At 42.2% G+C, this 13,437-nt stretch overlaps 1 protein-coding gene across 9 annotated transcripts in view; it reads right to left on the bottom strand.

Moving 5' to 3' along the window:
* Positions 1-13,437, bottom strand: part of Foxp1 (forkhead box P1) — a 603,661-nt gene that overhangs the window by 341,210 nt on the left and 249,014 nt on the right. The window contains exon 1 of one of the 9 annotated variants that reach the window (XM_035448997.1): positions 8,031-8,093. The exons of the other annotated variants lie outside the window; for them this stretch is intronic. The gene's annotated coding sequence lies outside the window, so the exon portion shown is untranslated. Of the gene's footprint in view, positions 1-8,030; positions 8,094-13,437 lie in introns of those variants that run through there. 9 annotated transcript variants of the gene reach the window in all.

The raw sequence follows: 13,437 nt of genomic DNA, 5'->3' as shown, positions 1-13,437 counted from the left end.
GAGCTCTTAAGGTTTGGCTCTTCCCTGATGGGAGTAAAACTCATGTCCTCAAGTTTACCGCACAGCATCTTTACCCACTGAGCCACCTTGCCAACCACCAATTACTTTTTCATGAATTTTACAATATGACATGATTTCAAATGACACATACCAAAGACTATGTTCAATTACTTGGTTCTAAGTCACAAAGAACTATGGGAGACCAATTCAGTTTTACAACACGTGTCTATATTTTGTCCTAAAAAGAGTAGAACGTGGGTCCTTCCCAGGCTCAGGAGAAAGCACCACCCCCCAAAAGAGGGGGGTCATCTCATCCTTCGCTGCAAAAACAAAAAATCCACCCTTAAAAGATTTTTTTTAAATATTAAAAACAAAACCCTACTTCAAACACAGACAATGGCAGCTACTGGAGAAAATAAATGAAATGAAAAAATTCCCAACATCCCAAAGAACAAAGCATGGGTCCTGGAGAAAGTAAAGATGCCTGCTCTGTTCACTGTTTTCCCTTGAACCAGCCTTCCAAAACCACCAATCCCCACAAATGAGAGCAGTCTCCCCTTGGTCAAGCAAGACACAGAACAAATGTATAATCAATCTGCCACTGTGAAGAAGCCCCCGTCCACCCCAGTGTTGTTTCTAACAACTATTTTGGCAGTTCCGGTGGGTCGCTGTGTTTGCTAGCTCAGCCACAGCATACCGAGTGAGCTGATGCAAGTGTGGATGGCAGAATCCAGTATTCATGAGCTGTACAATGTGAACCTGGATGACACTGAATATACTGTACAATTATAGGTAGCATCTGATTCCATAGGTATTAGATACTGTACTCTAAATTAATATTTTAATGAGGACAGTGAAATAAAGACGACAAGCCAGGTAAGAGATCCCTGCATTGTAGCTCAGCCAGAGCTTATTGCTGGAAGTCTCTCAGACACAGGAGCCAACGACACAGACAGGGATTGGGACAGAAATCCGTATGCAAGCTCTGCGGGCTGAGTGACATGTACTGATGCACAGAGTCAAAGATGTCATCCTCACACAAGCTCCACTTGCTGCAACCTAGAGAGAGAAAGGCTGAAGGGGGAGGGTGGGAGGCCATGCAGCTAGAGCTCCAGAAAATAAACAGGGTGTACAGTTTCAAAGGCTCCAGACACAGGCTTTTCATTGTTCAAGCCAATTATCAGCGGAAAATAATAACAACAGATGGATCTGGAGTCACTGACTTTCATATGCACTTCTCTGGGCTGAACAGATGAAGAAACGCGAGAGCTATCTCAAAAAAGGCAAAACATCTCACAGGGAAAGAACTCCACAGTCCAGATGGGGACCTTCTAAGTCTGCCGATTATCTTCTAACGTTGTAAGATAGACTTACTGAAACATTTCAAGAACCGATCGGATGCGATGCCTACAATGGCTTCATTACTGGAAGGGGTCGCCTCGGAATGTAACTAACAGGGGAATTCAATAAGGATAGACCATAGGCTTCCTGTTTGCTAGTCAGGAACTATCGGTTCCCACTCAAACTAGATACCTATGCACCATGGGAGAATAAAAACCATCATCCATCCAAGGAAAGATAAACCAAGGCTGTGAAAAGTATGTTAATTATCCTGAAGCATTCCACCATTGATGGGACAGGGGCAAAATAGGCCTGAAGTAATTTCTTATTACAGCTTTCTGTGGTAAAATGTCCATTCTGTTTAAGTAATGACAGAATCTTAAACACCCTTCACCACCTGTGACTTTAAAGATACTTTGTGTTTAGTATAAAACAAATAGATTTCTATATAAATTTCATATAAAAATATAATGAGATATAAATTTTCTAATAAATGCCAACCACACACTTGGGCAAAATTCATCAACCTGAACCAACCTACTCTCAATAACTTGAACACCACCAAGTTAAGTTTTCAACAGAATCCTGTAGGTTAACTACAACCTAAGACCCTGTAGTGAGCAATGGGGAAAGTAAGTTTCTCATCAGACAGACCTCATTCTTTATCTATTCACTTATCCACCTTCACCCATGTATCACCAATTCCACAGGCACGCTTTGCAGAAATCTCTCCCTAAATTGATAGAAAATATGGTTGAAGTCACCACATTAAGAAAAATAGAAAAACTGATCCTGCTACTATTTACCAACATGCTTTACATTAAAAAAAAAATATTGCTATGAGCACACTGTTGACTTCACAAGTCCATAATGTAAGTTTTTTTTTTTTTTTTTTAAATGATCCCCCTGTAAGGTTTTTCTTTCAAAGTACCCTGTCAAAAGTAAATTCACAGCAGAACACGAAGGCATGAAGAAGAAAATATCGCCGAGGGCAGAATTCTGCAACTGCTTTAAGAAGCAAACAAGAACACAAAAGATGTGTAATGCAGCCATCTGGCTCTCTTCATACTATATCAATGCCTCAACTTTATCCCCGCCCCCTGAGCCCGCCCACACCCATGCCACAAACCAAATGGCTTTACTTATGTTTCCTCCACAGTGAATCTACACAAGGCAGCCAGGAGGCTAAAGTTGATTATATATGTATATATAAATCTGAATTACCCCCACTTCAGCGACTTTGTTGTTACTGTCACTATTCACAGTGGAACTTCTTGGAAAAACTTCTGAGTATTTCATGGTGACAAAGCCATTGTCATGTGGAATCTAGGGGTTCAGTTTCAAGAAAGGCAACCTTTAAAAACTTCACCTCTGCCATCTTGTGCTTTCAGCTGGAAGCCAACTCCAGATATAAATGTGAAAAAAAAAAAATGACACTGAAGTTGTAACGATTGGAACCTTTCCTTTGGGGCACAAAACTGTGGGTTTCTCCCCTCTGCTTACTGGTAGACATGGCTAACTCCAATCACCCCCTCACTGGAATGTAGTCCTATCTGACTCAGTCTATGAACATTTATTAACAACTACTATTTAGTCTTGAGACTGCTAAACTACAGAGAACCAAAACCCAAGATTCTCCTGTATAAAAGCAAGACCTGCCTGGTCATTAAAACAGGTTCTCTACAGTTTGTTTTTGTCAAAGTTTCCACACAGGTAAGCTGATACATTACATTTATGAGATACTTCTGTTTTCATGACAGAAAGTATGGACAGGTGAAGTCACAGATGTGTTGAGGGATCAAAATGTTTCCAAAAGGTAGAAATTAAGACTCTTAAAGGAAACCTCTTTTTGGATAAAATCAATAAATGCTTTTCACTGTGGAGGTAATAAGAAAACACAATAGCAAATGCCATCAGACGTCCAATGTGTTCCTTGCTTTCTGACATGGGCAGTTGGAATTAGGGAACTGACCATGGACAAGAACTTTCAGGAACTAGGTTTTCAACTAGGTCATGTTTGGTTCTGTTTTGGGTGTTCCTACCCACAGAGATCTCAGGTCTGCACATCACTGGTCATCGGCAGGACACACACAGTGAAACAACCCACCACCGCCACCATTAGATGAGGTATTCAACTAATTGTTTAAGCCTGTACCAGTGTCTGGGCCCCAGTAGGCAGACACAGCTCAGGCTAGCACAGCTGGAGCCTGACAACAAGCTCTCAAGGGGCACATCTGGCTCTCAGCGCCTCCCATCTGCAGGGAAATGGATCAGTTTGGTTTTCAGTGGAAGTACACTGAACAGAGAAGGCAAGGGGACTCACCTTTAATGTACATTTGCTTTTGGGATAAAATGTCAGCACACAAACTTCATGAAGGTAGGGTTATTATCAGACTTTCATTTTGTATCCCAGGGGGTGAGCAACAGCTCTCCATGGAATTGGTCCAGTGAAAAACAAAGGAATGATGCAAACCAGCTTGTGAGCTGCAGAAAAGCATCCCTGTATTTCATTCCAGCTCTCTTGCGTCTCTCATTGACTATCCACTGACTAACAGTCCAATGTACACACAGAACAGAGGTGACTCTCCAGCTAAATCTTATGAACATGTTAATACTCATGAATAAAGCCATGCACCTTCCCTGCATGGCCAGAAGGACTCCCGAGTCTCCTTTCCTCTAATAACCATCTATAAGTAATACGAGTCTTTTCTTTAGTGGTCTTTAAACTGTGAAACTTGGCAGAAATGTACCCTCAATGCCTGTGACTGACCCAAACATATAAACCAGATTCTTGGTCACCAGAGAAATACCAAATGATGAGGCAACTGTTCCTGGCACTTGGTCATCCCATTTCCTTTCCCATGCCTCTCTTCCTGGTTACCCTGACATCTGCAGATTTCAGCTCCTGTCTATACTCAACTCTGACCGACCATGAAGCTCACTACCACCTCCCACGAGAACATACTCAGAAATGACAATGTAAATCAGAAGTATCAGGCTAGAGCATACATCCCTTGGCTCCCTAGCTAGAAAGGAGCTGACACTTTCCAGATGTGTATACACATGTGTATACACATGAACACAAACAGAACATATACATACAGTGGTGGATCAAGGAAAGACAAGGGTATGATAGCACATCAGTTATTCCACAACTGGGAGGCAGAGGTAGGAGGACAACAAGTTCACACAAGACCTAGCTACATAGCAAGAACTGGTCTCAAAAACAAATGAAAAGAGGAAGAGGTGGTAGGGGAGGGAAGAGGAGGACAAAGAAGCTACCTCAACAATAGCCTTGCTCCCCTATATATCTGAAATTCAGCATAAGAGAACGTCCTTCCACAGTTTCACAACCACACAGAAAGCTTGTGATAATCAAGGGAGAAGAGCACATGGGGTTACATGCCTATGGGGCTGAAATTGAGTTAAAGCAACAAATACACTGTAGCAAAGAAAGCTAGAGAAAATGAGGGACTAAAAGAAGCAAAGGCGCTGCCTAAGGAGCCTTGGGCTGCCTCATGGGAAACAAACACTACATAAAACCATAGTGTGTGGCAGCGCACACCTTTAATCCCAGCACTTGGGAGGCAAAGGGAGGCAGATCTCTGTGAGTTACAGGCCAGCCTGGTCTACAGAGTGAATTCCAGGACAGCCAGGACTATGAGACAGAAAAACCCTGTCTCAAAAAAACAAAAGAGACAGAGAGACAGAGACAGAGACACCCCCCCCCCACACACACACACAGAGAGAGAGAGAGAGAGAGAGAGAGAGAGAGAGAGAGAGAGAGAGAGAGAGAGAGAGGGAGAGAGAAGCCATAGTGCCCAGTATAAAAGAAGCTGGAAGCTGGAATTATTCATGCCTTATCAGGTTCACGTGCCCAAGAGCAAAACTCAGCTAAGCTGCTTCATTGCCATGAGAGCCTAAGCAAGTTGTGTGAATCCTCTATCCCTCCGTGTGCCTGTCCATAAAATGGGCTATAATTATAGCCCATCTCATGCTTTTGAGGAACAAATGCATTAACAAGAACAAAGGGCCTGGCACCTCAAGAATACTATTACTAAAAGATCACTCACTACTCAAGGTTACCTTAACCTAATCTAAAACTTTCTGCACTTCATTTCTGTGGGCTGTTAATTATTTCTGGATGTCTGGCACACTACAAGCAAAGCCTGAGTGCTTGCACACAAAGGGCTAAAAGAAGGCAGAATTCTTGTTTTTTCTTCCAAACATTAGCCGAAGACTCAGAGACCTCTGTTTGGGTCTCACCCACCTCAGTGGTGGAGGCAGCAATTCATTAGTGAGAAAGGGGTTAAGATGGAAAGTTAGTGGAGGCTGCCTGTCCCCCAAATGACCCAAAAGGAATTGGGGGGGGAGCTTTTCAGAGGAGGTAGCAGAGGAATCTGGTCTGGAACCCGAAGGCACAGAAACACATTTTCTTGCATGTTTCAAGTTTGTGTGTATAGATTCTGTTGCTGATTTAGGATCTTAAACAGTTTGTTTATTTTTTAAATGCCTTTCAGCTCACCTTTAATAACACATTTCTTTGACTTGGCTGAACTATGCCTCAGAAGAATTACAAGCAGGAATATGGCAGGGTAAAAGGTTCAGGGCACTAATCCACACCTGGTCCACGTAAAAAAAAAAAATGGGGGGAGGGGAGTACTCATATTTTCCATGCAGAAACTAGTCTTTTTATATGAAGTAGCCTTTCAGTTAACTTCGAAGGCACTCTGCACACTGTACACCCTTCCATATGCCTTACCCCAGATTCTCTCCTCACACCATGGGGTTTTTCAGTGATTGGTGGTGATGATGATGATGATGGTGATGATGGTGATAATGATGATGATGGTGGTGGTGGTGGTGGTGGTGGTGGTGGTGGTGGTGGTGGTGGAAGAGGGAAAGGAGATGGCATGAGGAGCACAAACACACCTTAAAATGAGAAAATGAAGATGCACTTGACCAGAAATCCCCTTGTCAAGTTTTGCCAATAACAAATGACCATTGTATATACACCAAAAACTGATTTGGGATGAACTAAAAAACTCAGTGTGTCTTCTGTGACTAAACTTCAGATTTCTACTGCAAAATTATGTCTCAGACTTTTAAGGATAATTAATGCTCAGATGGGGGAAGTCTCATGGGAAAGAACAGACAACATGGTAGGTTGAATGGTACCCTCTGAGGGTCTAGTCAAGTCACTTCATCATTGGCCACAGATTCTATGGAGGTAGTGGGAACCCAAGCACTGAGAGTAGGGTCACCTGCCACTGACTCCAAACCACATAGAAAAGTAATATTCAAAGGGCAGTCACTAGAAATGGCAGCTGTGTAAGTACAGCATTTAGGAATAAGGCCCTTTGAACAAAAGAACTTAGAGAACAGAGGGAGGGGTCACACATGTCACAAAGACTGTGCCAAGCCTGGGCATGGACGGTAAGATTCTATTAAGTTGTTCACCTCTATTTTCCAGGCATCCCTGAATTTGCTTCTGATTTTATTCCCAAGAAAATTCCTCTTAATCAATGCTTGCTGGTCTGAAGTAGAGAAGGGACTATCCCCATACCTTACTAAAGAGGCAACAGAGTCAGGTACAAGATTCCATTAGAAGGCGACAGAATGGGTTTTGTTCTGAGACCCAGCAAGAAAGCCAGCTGGAAGGAGAAACCCTCTCTCCTCCCCCCACAGGATACTTGTTGGTGACAGAGATGCCACTTAGCTACGTGTGATTTTGTTTTGAGAAGCCAGGAAGAAAGACAACACTACAAAGCAATTCTCAGAGACAGATCCTGGGCACTGAGAAGAACGAACAATGTGTGAACTTAGATTCTATTTACCACAGAAATTCTAACGGCTCAAATGCCCTACTCCATTTTCAGAATCCATAAGAAGAATGAGTATTTCTCTATCAGATGTCTTACATTCCTACGGTAGCACTGAGGCAGGCTATGCACTGGAATGCATGGGAGGGGAAGAATCCCCATGATGGCTGCTTCTGTCAACCTCAAGGACCTTCTATGCCACCATGACTCAAAAAGTCACTCACACATTCTACCGGCTGCCATGACACCATACTGTCACTCTATCAGGTGTGTGGTACCACATGGTCTGAATAAATACTTAGCCACAACCACATATTAAATGAGAATCCGCAAAGGTAGACTCAGAAGACAAAGACGTCTCTATACAGAAATATTAACTAAGAGTTTAAGTAAATGGCCCCACTGGGGAAAAAAATGTTCTAAAGTAGCAATATAAACTATATTTAATAGCAACCAAAAAATACTTTCCTTTTGGGAAAACAATTTGGGTTTCTCAACCCTATTGCCTCTCACATGACTTGATACAGTATGGCTGGATTCTTTCACTTCTTAAAACACACATGTGAGGCCCCCAAATTCTCCTTCATAAGAATTAGTTCTTTCTTAATGAATCTCCCTCCAAATACAATACTCAACAAAGAGCTATTCTGGTACCCTTCCCCACTGTTGTTTTCTGAAGCATTGACTATAACACATCCCAAAGAACATATGTTTCCAAACAGGGGAAAATATCTAGACCTAATACACAATGAAAAATAAATCGAGAGCAGCCTTCTGGTCTGACATGAGAGTATAAAAATGATATGAGCAAGAGCGGCTAAGTTTACATACTTTTCATTCACAACTGCCGCTCCGAAACCACAATACCTTTAAAACGACATTTTAAGGAAACAGATACGGCACAGCTTGGTCCCGGCGAGATGTTGCAAATACTGAATTAAAGGAGCTTTTCTTTTCAGGCAAGGAACCCTGAGAACAATTTAAAAGAAAGGAGTGACTCACTATAAAAATAACTTAATGATAAACACCACGGATCACAATAACTCTACCCCACAAGATTTTGTTTTCTTTCCTTTTCTCTTTAAAACCACCAAGACCCAGACATTTAAACACAACTTCAGGGAGAAGGGAGATGAGCCCTCTCTGGTTAATATTTCACTGGGTGCTAAAGACTTCTTGGAGAGGATCTCTGGGCTTCCAGTGACAAGGCACACAAGAGGTCCCCCATCTCAGTAGGAGAGGCAAGCTCTTCTCTTGAATAAACGAAAATAACATACAATTAAATCAGATTCAATTAATAAATTACTTTGGTGGACCTTGAAGGCCAAGTCCTATTTAATTACATAATTTAAAAAATATTTGCACATTGCAATCACCGAAATCGGCTTTGAGGTTTCATCATTCACACTTAACACTTGAGTTAGAGAACAAATTTATTTAATAAATGCAAGCCTAAGTGCTAGAAGGCCGCAGCACTCAAACTGCAAAATCACTTAGTGCACCCTCAGAGAAAGCAAATAAACTTTCCCAGTATTTAGAGGGAGGCTGCTGTTGAACGTCAGGAAAGGCAGGCTGGCTTTTTGTGTTTTCTCTCTCCTGTGCTGCTTGTAAATCTGACCATCGAGAGGTGATTAGAATACAGCTAATGGATGAAATGGGTCCAGTTAAAGATAACTGGAAGATACAGTAAGGTGGGAGATGTCAAGGACCCGGTAGTAAAAAGCTCTTCAGAGCGAGAAAGAGTGAAACAAAGAGAAGTGGTGTTCGCTCCCCATCACTCACTCTGTGGAATACCAAAATACACCATAAATTAACATGGTTCCTGGGGGTGGAGAGGCGTTCCATTAGGAAGGCACACACAAATCTAGGGATGAGGAAGATGGCCATAAAAAGGATAGAATTACAGGCACCCCAAAGAGGGGAGGGCAGAAACATTTCAAAATGACTGTATTCCCTAGGGTTGATGGGGGATGGAGGGAGCTGGCAATGTAGCCAAGGTGGAATTTTCTAGAAGACTACTAGATAGTGTAGACATAGTGACTTGTTTTCCTTTCACATTTTGATAGGCATCTTTGTCAGGATAGACACTTTGACACAACCACTAAATGCCTAATACCCATAACTGCCCGAGCACTTTCACAGCACTGTTGAGTCACTTCTCTTAATGCCAAAAAACCTCTGAGTACCATGATGGTGGAGGTGTTGCAGCTGTTGGTGGATCTTAAAAACTTGTTGAGAGGCTGGAGGCATTGTATCACACACTTTTAATCCCAACACTTGGGAGGCAGATGCAGCCTCAAACTCATAGAGAACCACCTGCCTCTGCCTCCAGAGTGCTGGGATTAAAGACGTGCCCCACCAATGCCAGGCTAAAGCTGGAAGTTTTAACAGTTTTTGAGTCAGGGTTAAGTAAGAGAGTTTGCTGTAACTCTGTAATTCTTGTTCAGCTCTGAAATAAAATAAAATAATCCCACACTACCTTCTCCCACCTTTTAGAATTTTTTTCTTGGTATGTCCATATATACGCACATTCATGTATGCATTCTGTGTGGAGCCCAGAGGGCAAAACTGGGTGTCTTGCTCAATACATCTCCATCTAATGTTTTTTGAGGCAAGTGTCTCACAGAATGGAGAGCTTGACCATTTGGATAGTCTGATTTGCCAGCATCGCCAGGAGTCCTGCTTGCTCTGGCACCCTAACACGGGGATCATACATAGATAGATGTCACCTACAAAACTGTTTGTTGATGGCTTGTGGTGAGATTTTTGTTGGTTTGGTTTGGTTTGGTTTGGTGTTAATGTGAGTCCCTGGAGATCAAACTCTGATCTTCATACTTTCCTAGAAAGTACTAAGTAGCCCCACTTTTAGAAAATTCTGGAAAGAGCTATTCCATAACTACTTATTCACTTCCTACCATCCATCATTCAGCTCTTAGTATGCCCCTGAACCCTGTTTTGCAGTTCTCAGTCACTTTGGATTATGTTGATATACTCTACTCAACAGAGTTGACATCCCTTCTTCCAAAATGGACCTCATCTCCAATGGTAACCCTCTGACAGGACTTCTCATCATCTGTTATCTTGTTAAGCAATGCCATTTATACCCTCTTTCTGCCACAGGCTTTCCCTCAGTGAACACTACCATATGGAGCCAATGAAGAAAGACAACCACTGCATTCTGTCTCACTTCACAAACTCAAAAGCATCAGCTCCACTTTCCTTTCCTTGGAACTAGTCTGACCATTTACTGTTTTTGAGGATGGGAACTCAGAAGTTCTCTATCTGTGGGTGAGTCTTTTCCACTATCCCAGGTTTCATATTATATCTGCTGGTGTCAGCACTATGCGTGGTGGTCATATGACGACCACATGCCAAATGCTGCTGAGTGTAACCATGTCCATATAGATGATGGCCCACACAAAGGAGATGGCTGACTAATGCCAATTGGATCTCTGCTTCATAAACTTTGGGCATCAGGGGCCATGTGCATGGCATGGTTTTGCAATGAATAAGCCCCTTGCAGCAGAAGGGTGATGGGCCATCAGGTCATGAGGCTTGGTGGCATTACTTTGTGTGTTCTTCTTGATCAGGGACAGTGAAGTCCCACACCATGGTCCACTGTGGATGAATGGACATGATGGCTGCCAGGCATAGACAGTCATTCATTCTTTTCTTCATTCCCTCAGAGATTCTTGGGCCTACCATAAGCTTCACAGGGACACCTACAGTTATTTCCAAAGGTTCTTCCCTGCTGTTAGATCAACTCCTCTAAAGCTTCCCATCTGGAAAACAATGAAATCTTGTAAACCAAAACCTCAAAACTAACTCTATTCTAAAATAGCTCCCCTAAAGCATCCTACATTATCATCCTTAGAATTCTCTATACTTTTATTTTATTTATTTATTTATTTTGTTTTGTTGAGACAGGGTTTCTCTGTAGCTTTGGAGCCTGTCCTAGAATTCGACTTGTAGAGCAGGTTGGCCTGAAATTCACAAAGATCTGACTGTCTCTGCCTCCTGAGTTCCAGGATAAAAGGCATGCACCACCACCACCCAGCTACTTTCATTTATTGACATTAGAATAATTTTTAAAAAGGAATAATTGGGGTCCCAACCATTTTCACTCTTATAGCCCACTGAAATTTATTCTTATGTGTATTCTGCCTGCATATAAGTAGGTGTGTCGTGAGCGTGCCTGATACTCATAAGAGCACAAGAAAGTTGTTAGCTATCATGTGGGTGCTGGGAACTGAACCTAATCCTCTGCAAGAGCAGCAAGTGCTCTTAACCACTGAGCAGACATTATAACTTAATATTTAATGCTGAATTAATATTAAGCTGCATTGGCTTAAACAGATCTTGGTTTCCTAACCTGGAAGAATGTAGCTGAAATGTCTAGATGCACTTTGAAGATCCTCAAAGCTGCAGAACATTTTTGTGACTCTCTTAAGCTCCATTCTATCACCAGTAGAGATTCACGTATACCCTGCAAATGCTCATCTCCAGGGTCCACACAGGTCTAGCCTATCACCATGTTGCTTGGGCCCCTCTGACTAGAGAAGTCTACCTGCCCAGTGTAACACTGCTGTAAATGACCCTCCCTACCAGAACCCTCCCTAATCATGCTTTAAATCAGGTCTCTTTGGCTATTCAATACCTGCAGTGTTCATGTATAAGAATGGTGGTGTCTCCCCATATTGAGTATGTCCAGTCTATAGAAGAAGCTTTACAAACCATAATGAATAGCACTAAGAACTCTAGTAAACAAAGTTAACACCAACGCTCTTTCTTTGGTTCCTGCATAAAACCAATTCTCTCCATCCTTGTGCTTTCACCACAAAGGTTCAACACAGTACAGTCAAGCAGAGCATGTCTGCATAGTATTTGTTCATGTCTCGGAAGATAGAAGAAATGGATCATGGCTGATATTTATATGAATGACTGAGATAGAATTTGAACAGAACTCCCTACACTGCCTTGAAGTAAAATTACCTTATTGTTCCTAACACGGCGGAGAGGAAATAGAATGAGCAGGGAAGCTATAAGAATTTAATCTAATCGACCAATTGAGATTCGCTATGCACCAAAAATGTAATTACCCTCCCTCTACTAACAGCACCCTAATTTAAACTCTGTACCCCCCTCCACCTGCTTTCCGGTTATAAGACAACTTTGCATTAAGGTCTAAGATGAGCTGTAATGCCATTCCTTCTGTACTGCGGTCTGCTTAACTTCAGCTTTAATAACACTGCAACATACCCTTGTTGAGCCACTCAAACTTTACTTAAGAGTCAGTCTGCAAAGCCACAGGAAGAAAGAGCTGTCAGGGACCACACCAGTATCCTCTCATCTTTGGAGGACCTGGCAATGCCACTGAGCCAAGAAAGCCACTGTCTATCAGAGGCAGCCCTAGACTCAAGCAACTGCATCTCTTAAGTTACCAGATGTATAAGCCAGCCTCTGCAACAACCACATGGACTCTACATAGAGATTCAGAACTAAGCACACCAGAAGAGGTGTGTTGCTTTCAGTCGAAAGAAAGGCAACTGGTAGACATATTCCAATCTTATTTCTTGAAATAATGAAGTAGGTGAGTCATTTTATCTCTGTGATATTTGATTTCTTCATCTCATTAATGGTGGAATAATAAGATCCATGTGATGGTCTAACATGGTAATGTGTTTTATACTTACAGAATTTGTATGACTGCATGATGAAGAAGCATGTGTATAAAGACAAAGTAACATTTTTGTTTTACACAGGATCTCACCATATACAGGCTGACCTCAAGCTGACACTCCTCTGGCTTCAGTCAAAATTCTGCTGGAATTATGGGCAGGAGCCACAACATCAGTGCCTACATCAGCCAGGCACTCATTCAGCGACTCTTCTAGCATTTAGTAAACAACTTTCTGGAGTATGATTGACACTTGGCCCCTGCCCTAAAATAGCTCAGAATCAAGATTGAGGAGGGCCAAAATAGTAGTCACTAGCCACACTTACATTAATTCAAACCAGACCAAGCTAAAAACTCAGCTCCTGTTGAATTAAGGTAAGAAGCTAGCACGGTGGGCAGTATTGGTATAGAGATGATTCGTTTCTGCACAGAGTTCTGCACCCCAGTTCTGGCCTAAAGGGAAGACTGTGAAGAACAACAAGTAGAATCATTCTATACACTGTAAGTAAGCAGAAAACAGAGACGATCCCCTAGAGAAAGGGTCATCCTTCAATCATCCATAGGCTTTGTTTTCCCCTGGTGTGGAAGGAAAAAAAA

This window comes from Cricetulus griseus, chromosome 8 (assembly GCF_003668045.3).
Source record: "Cricetulus griseus strain 17A/GY chromosome 8, alternate assembly CriGri-PICRH-1.0, whole genome shotgun sequence".
Lineage (NCBI taxonomy): Eukaryota > Metazoa > Chordata > Mammalia > Rodentia > Cricetidae > Cricetulus > Cricetulus griseus.
This window is presented reverse-complemented; position numbering and strand designations above follow the sequence as displayed.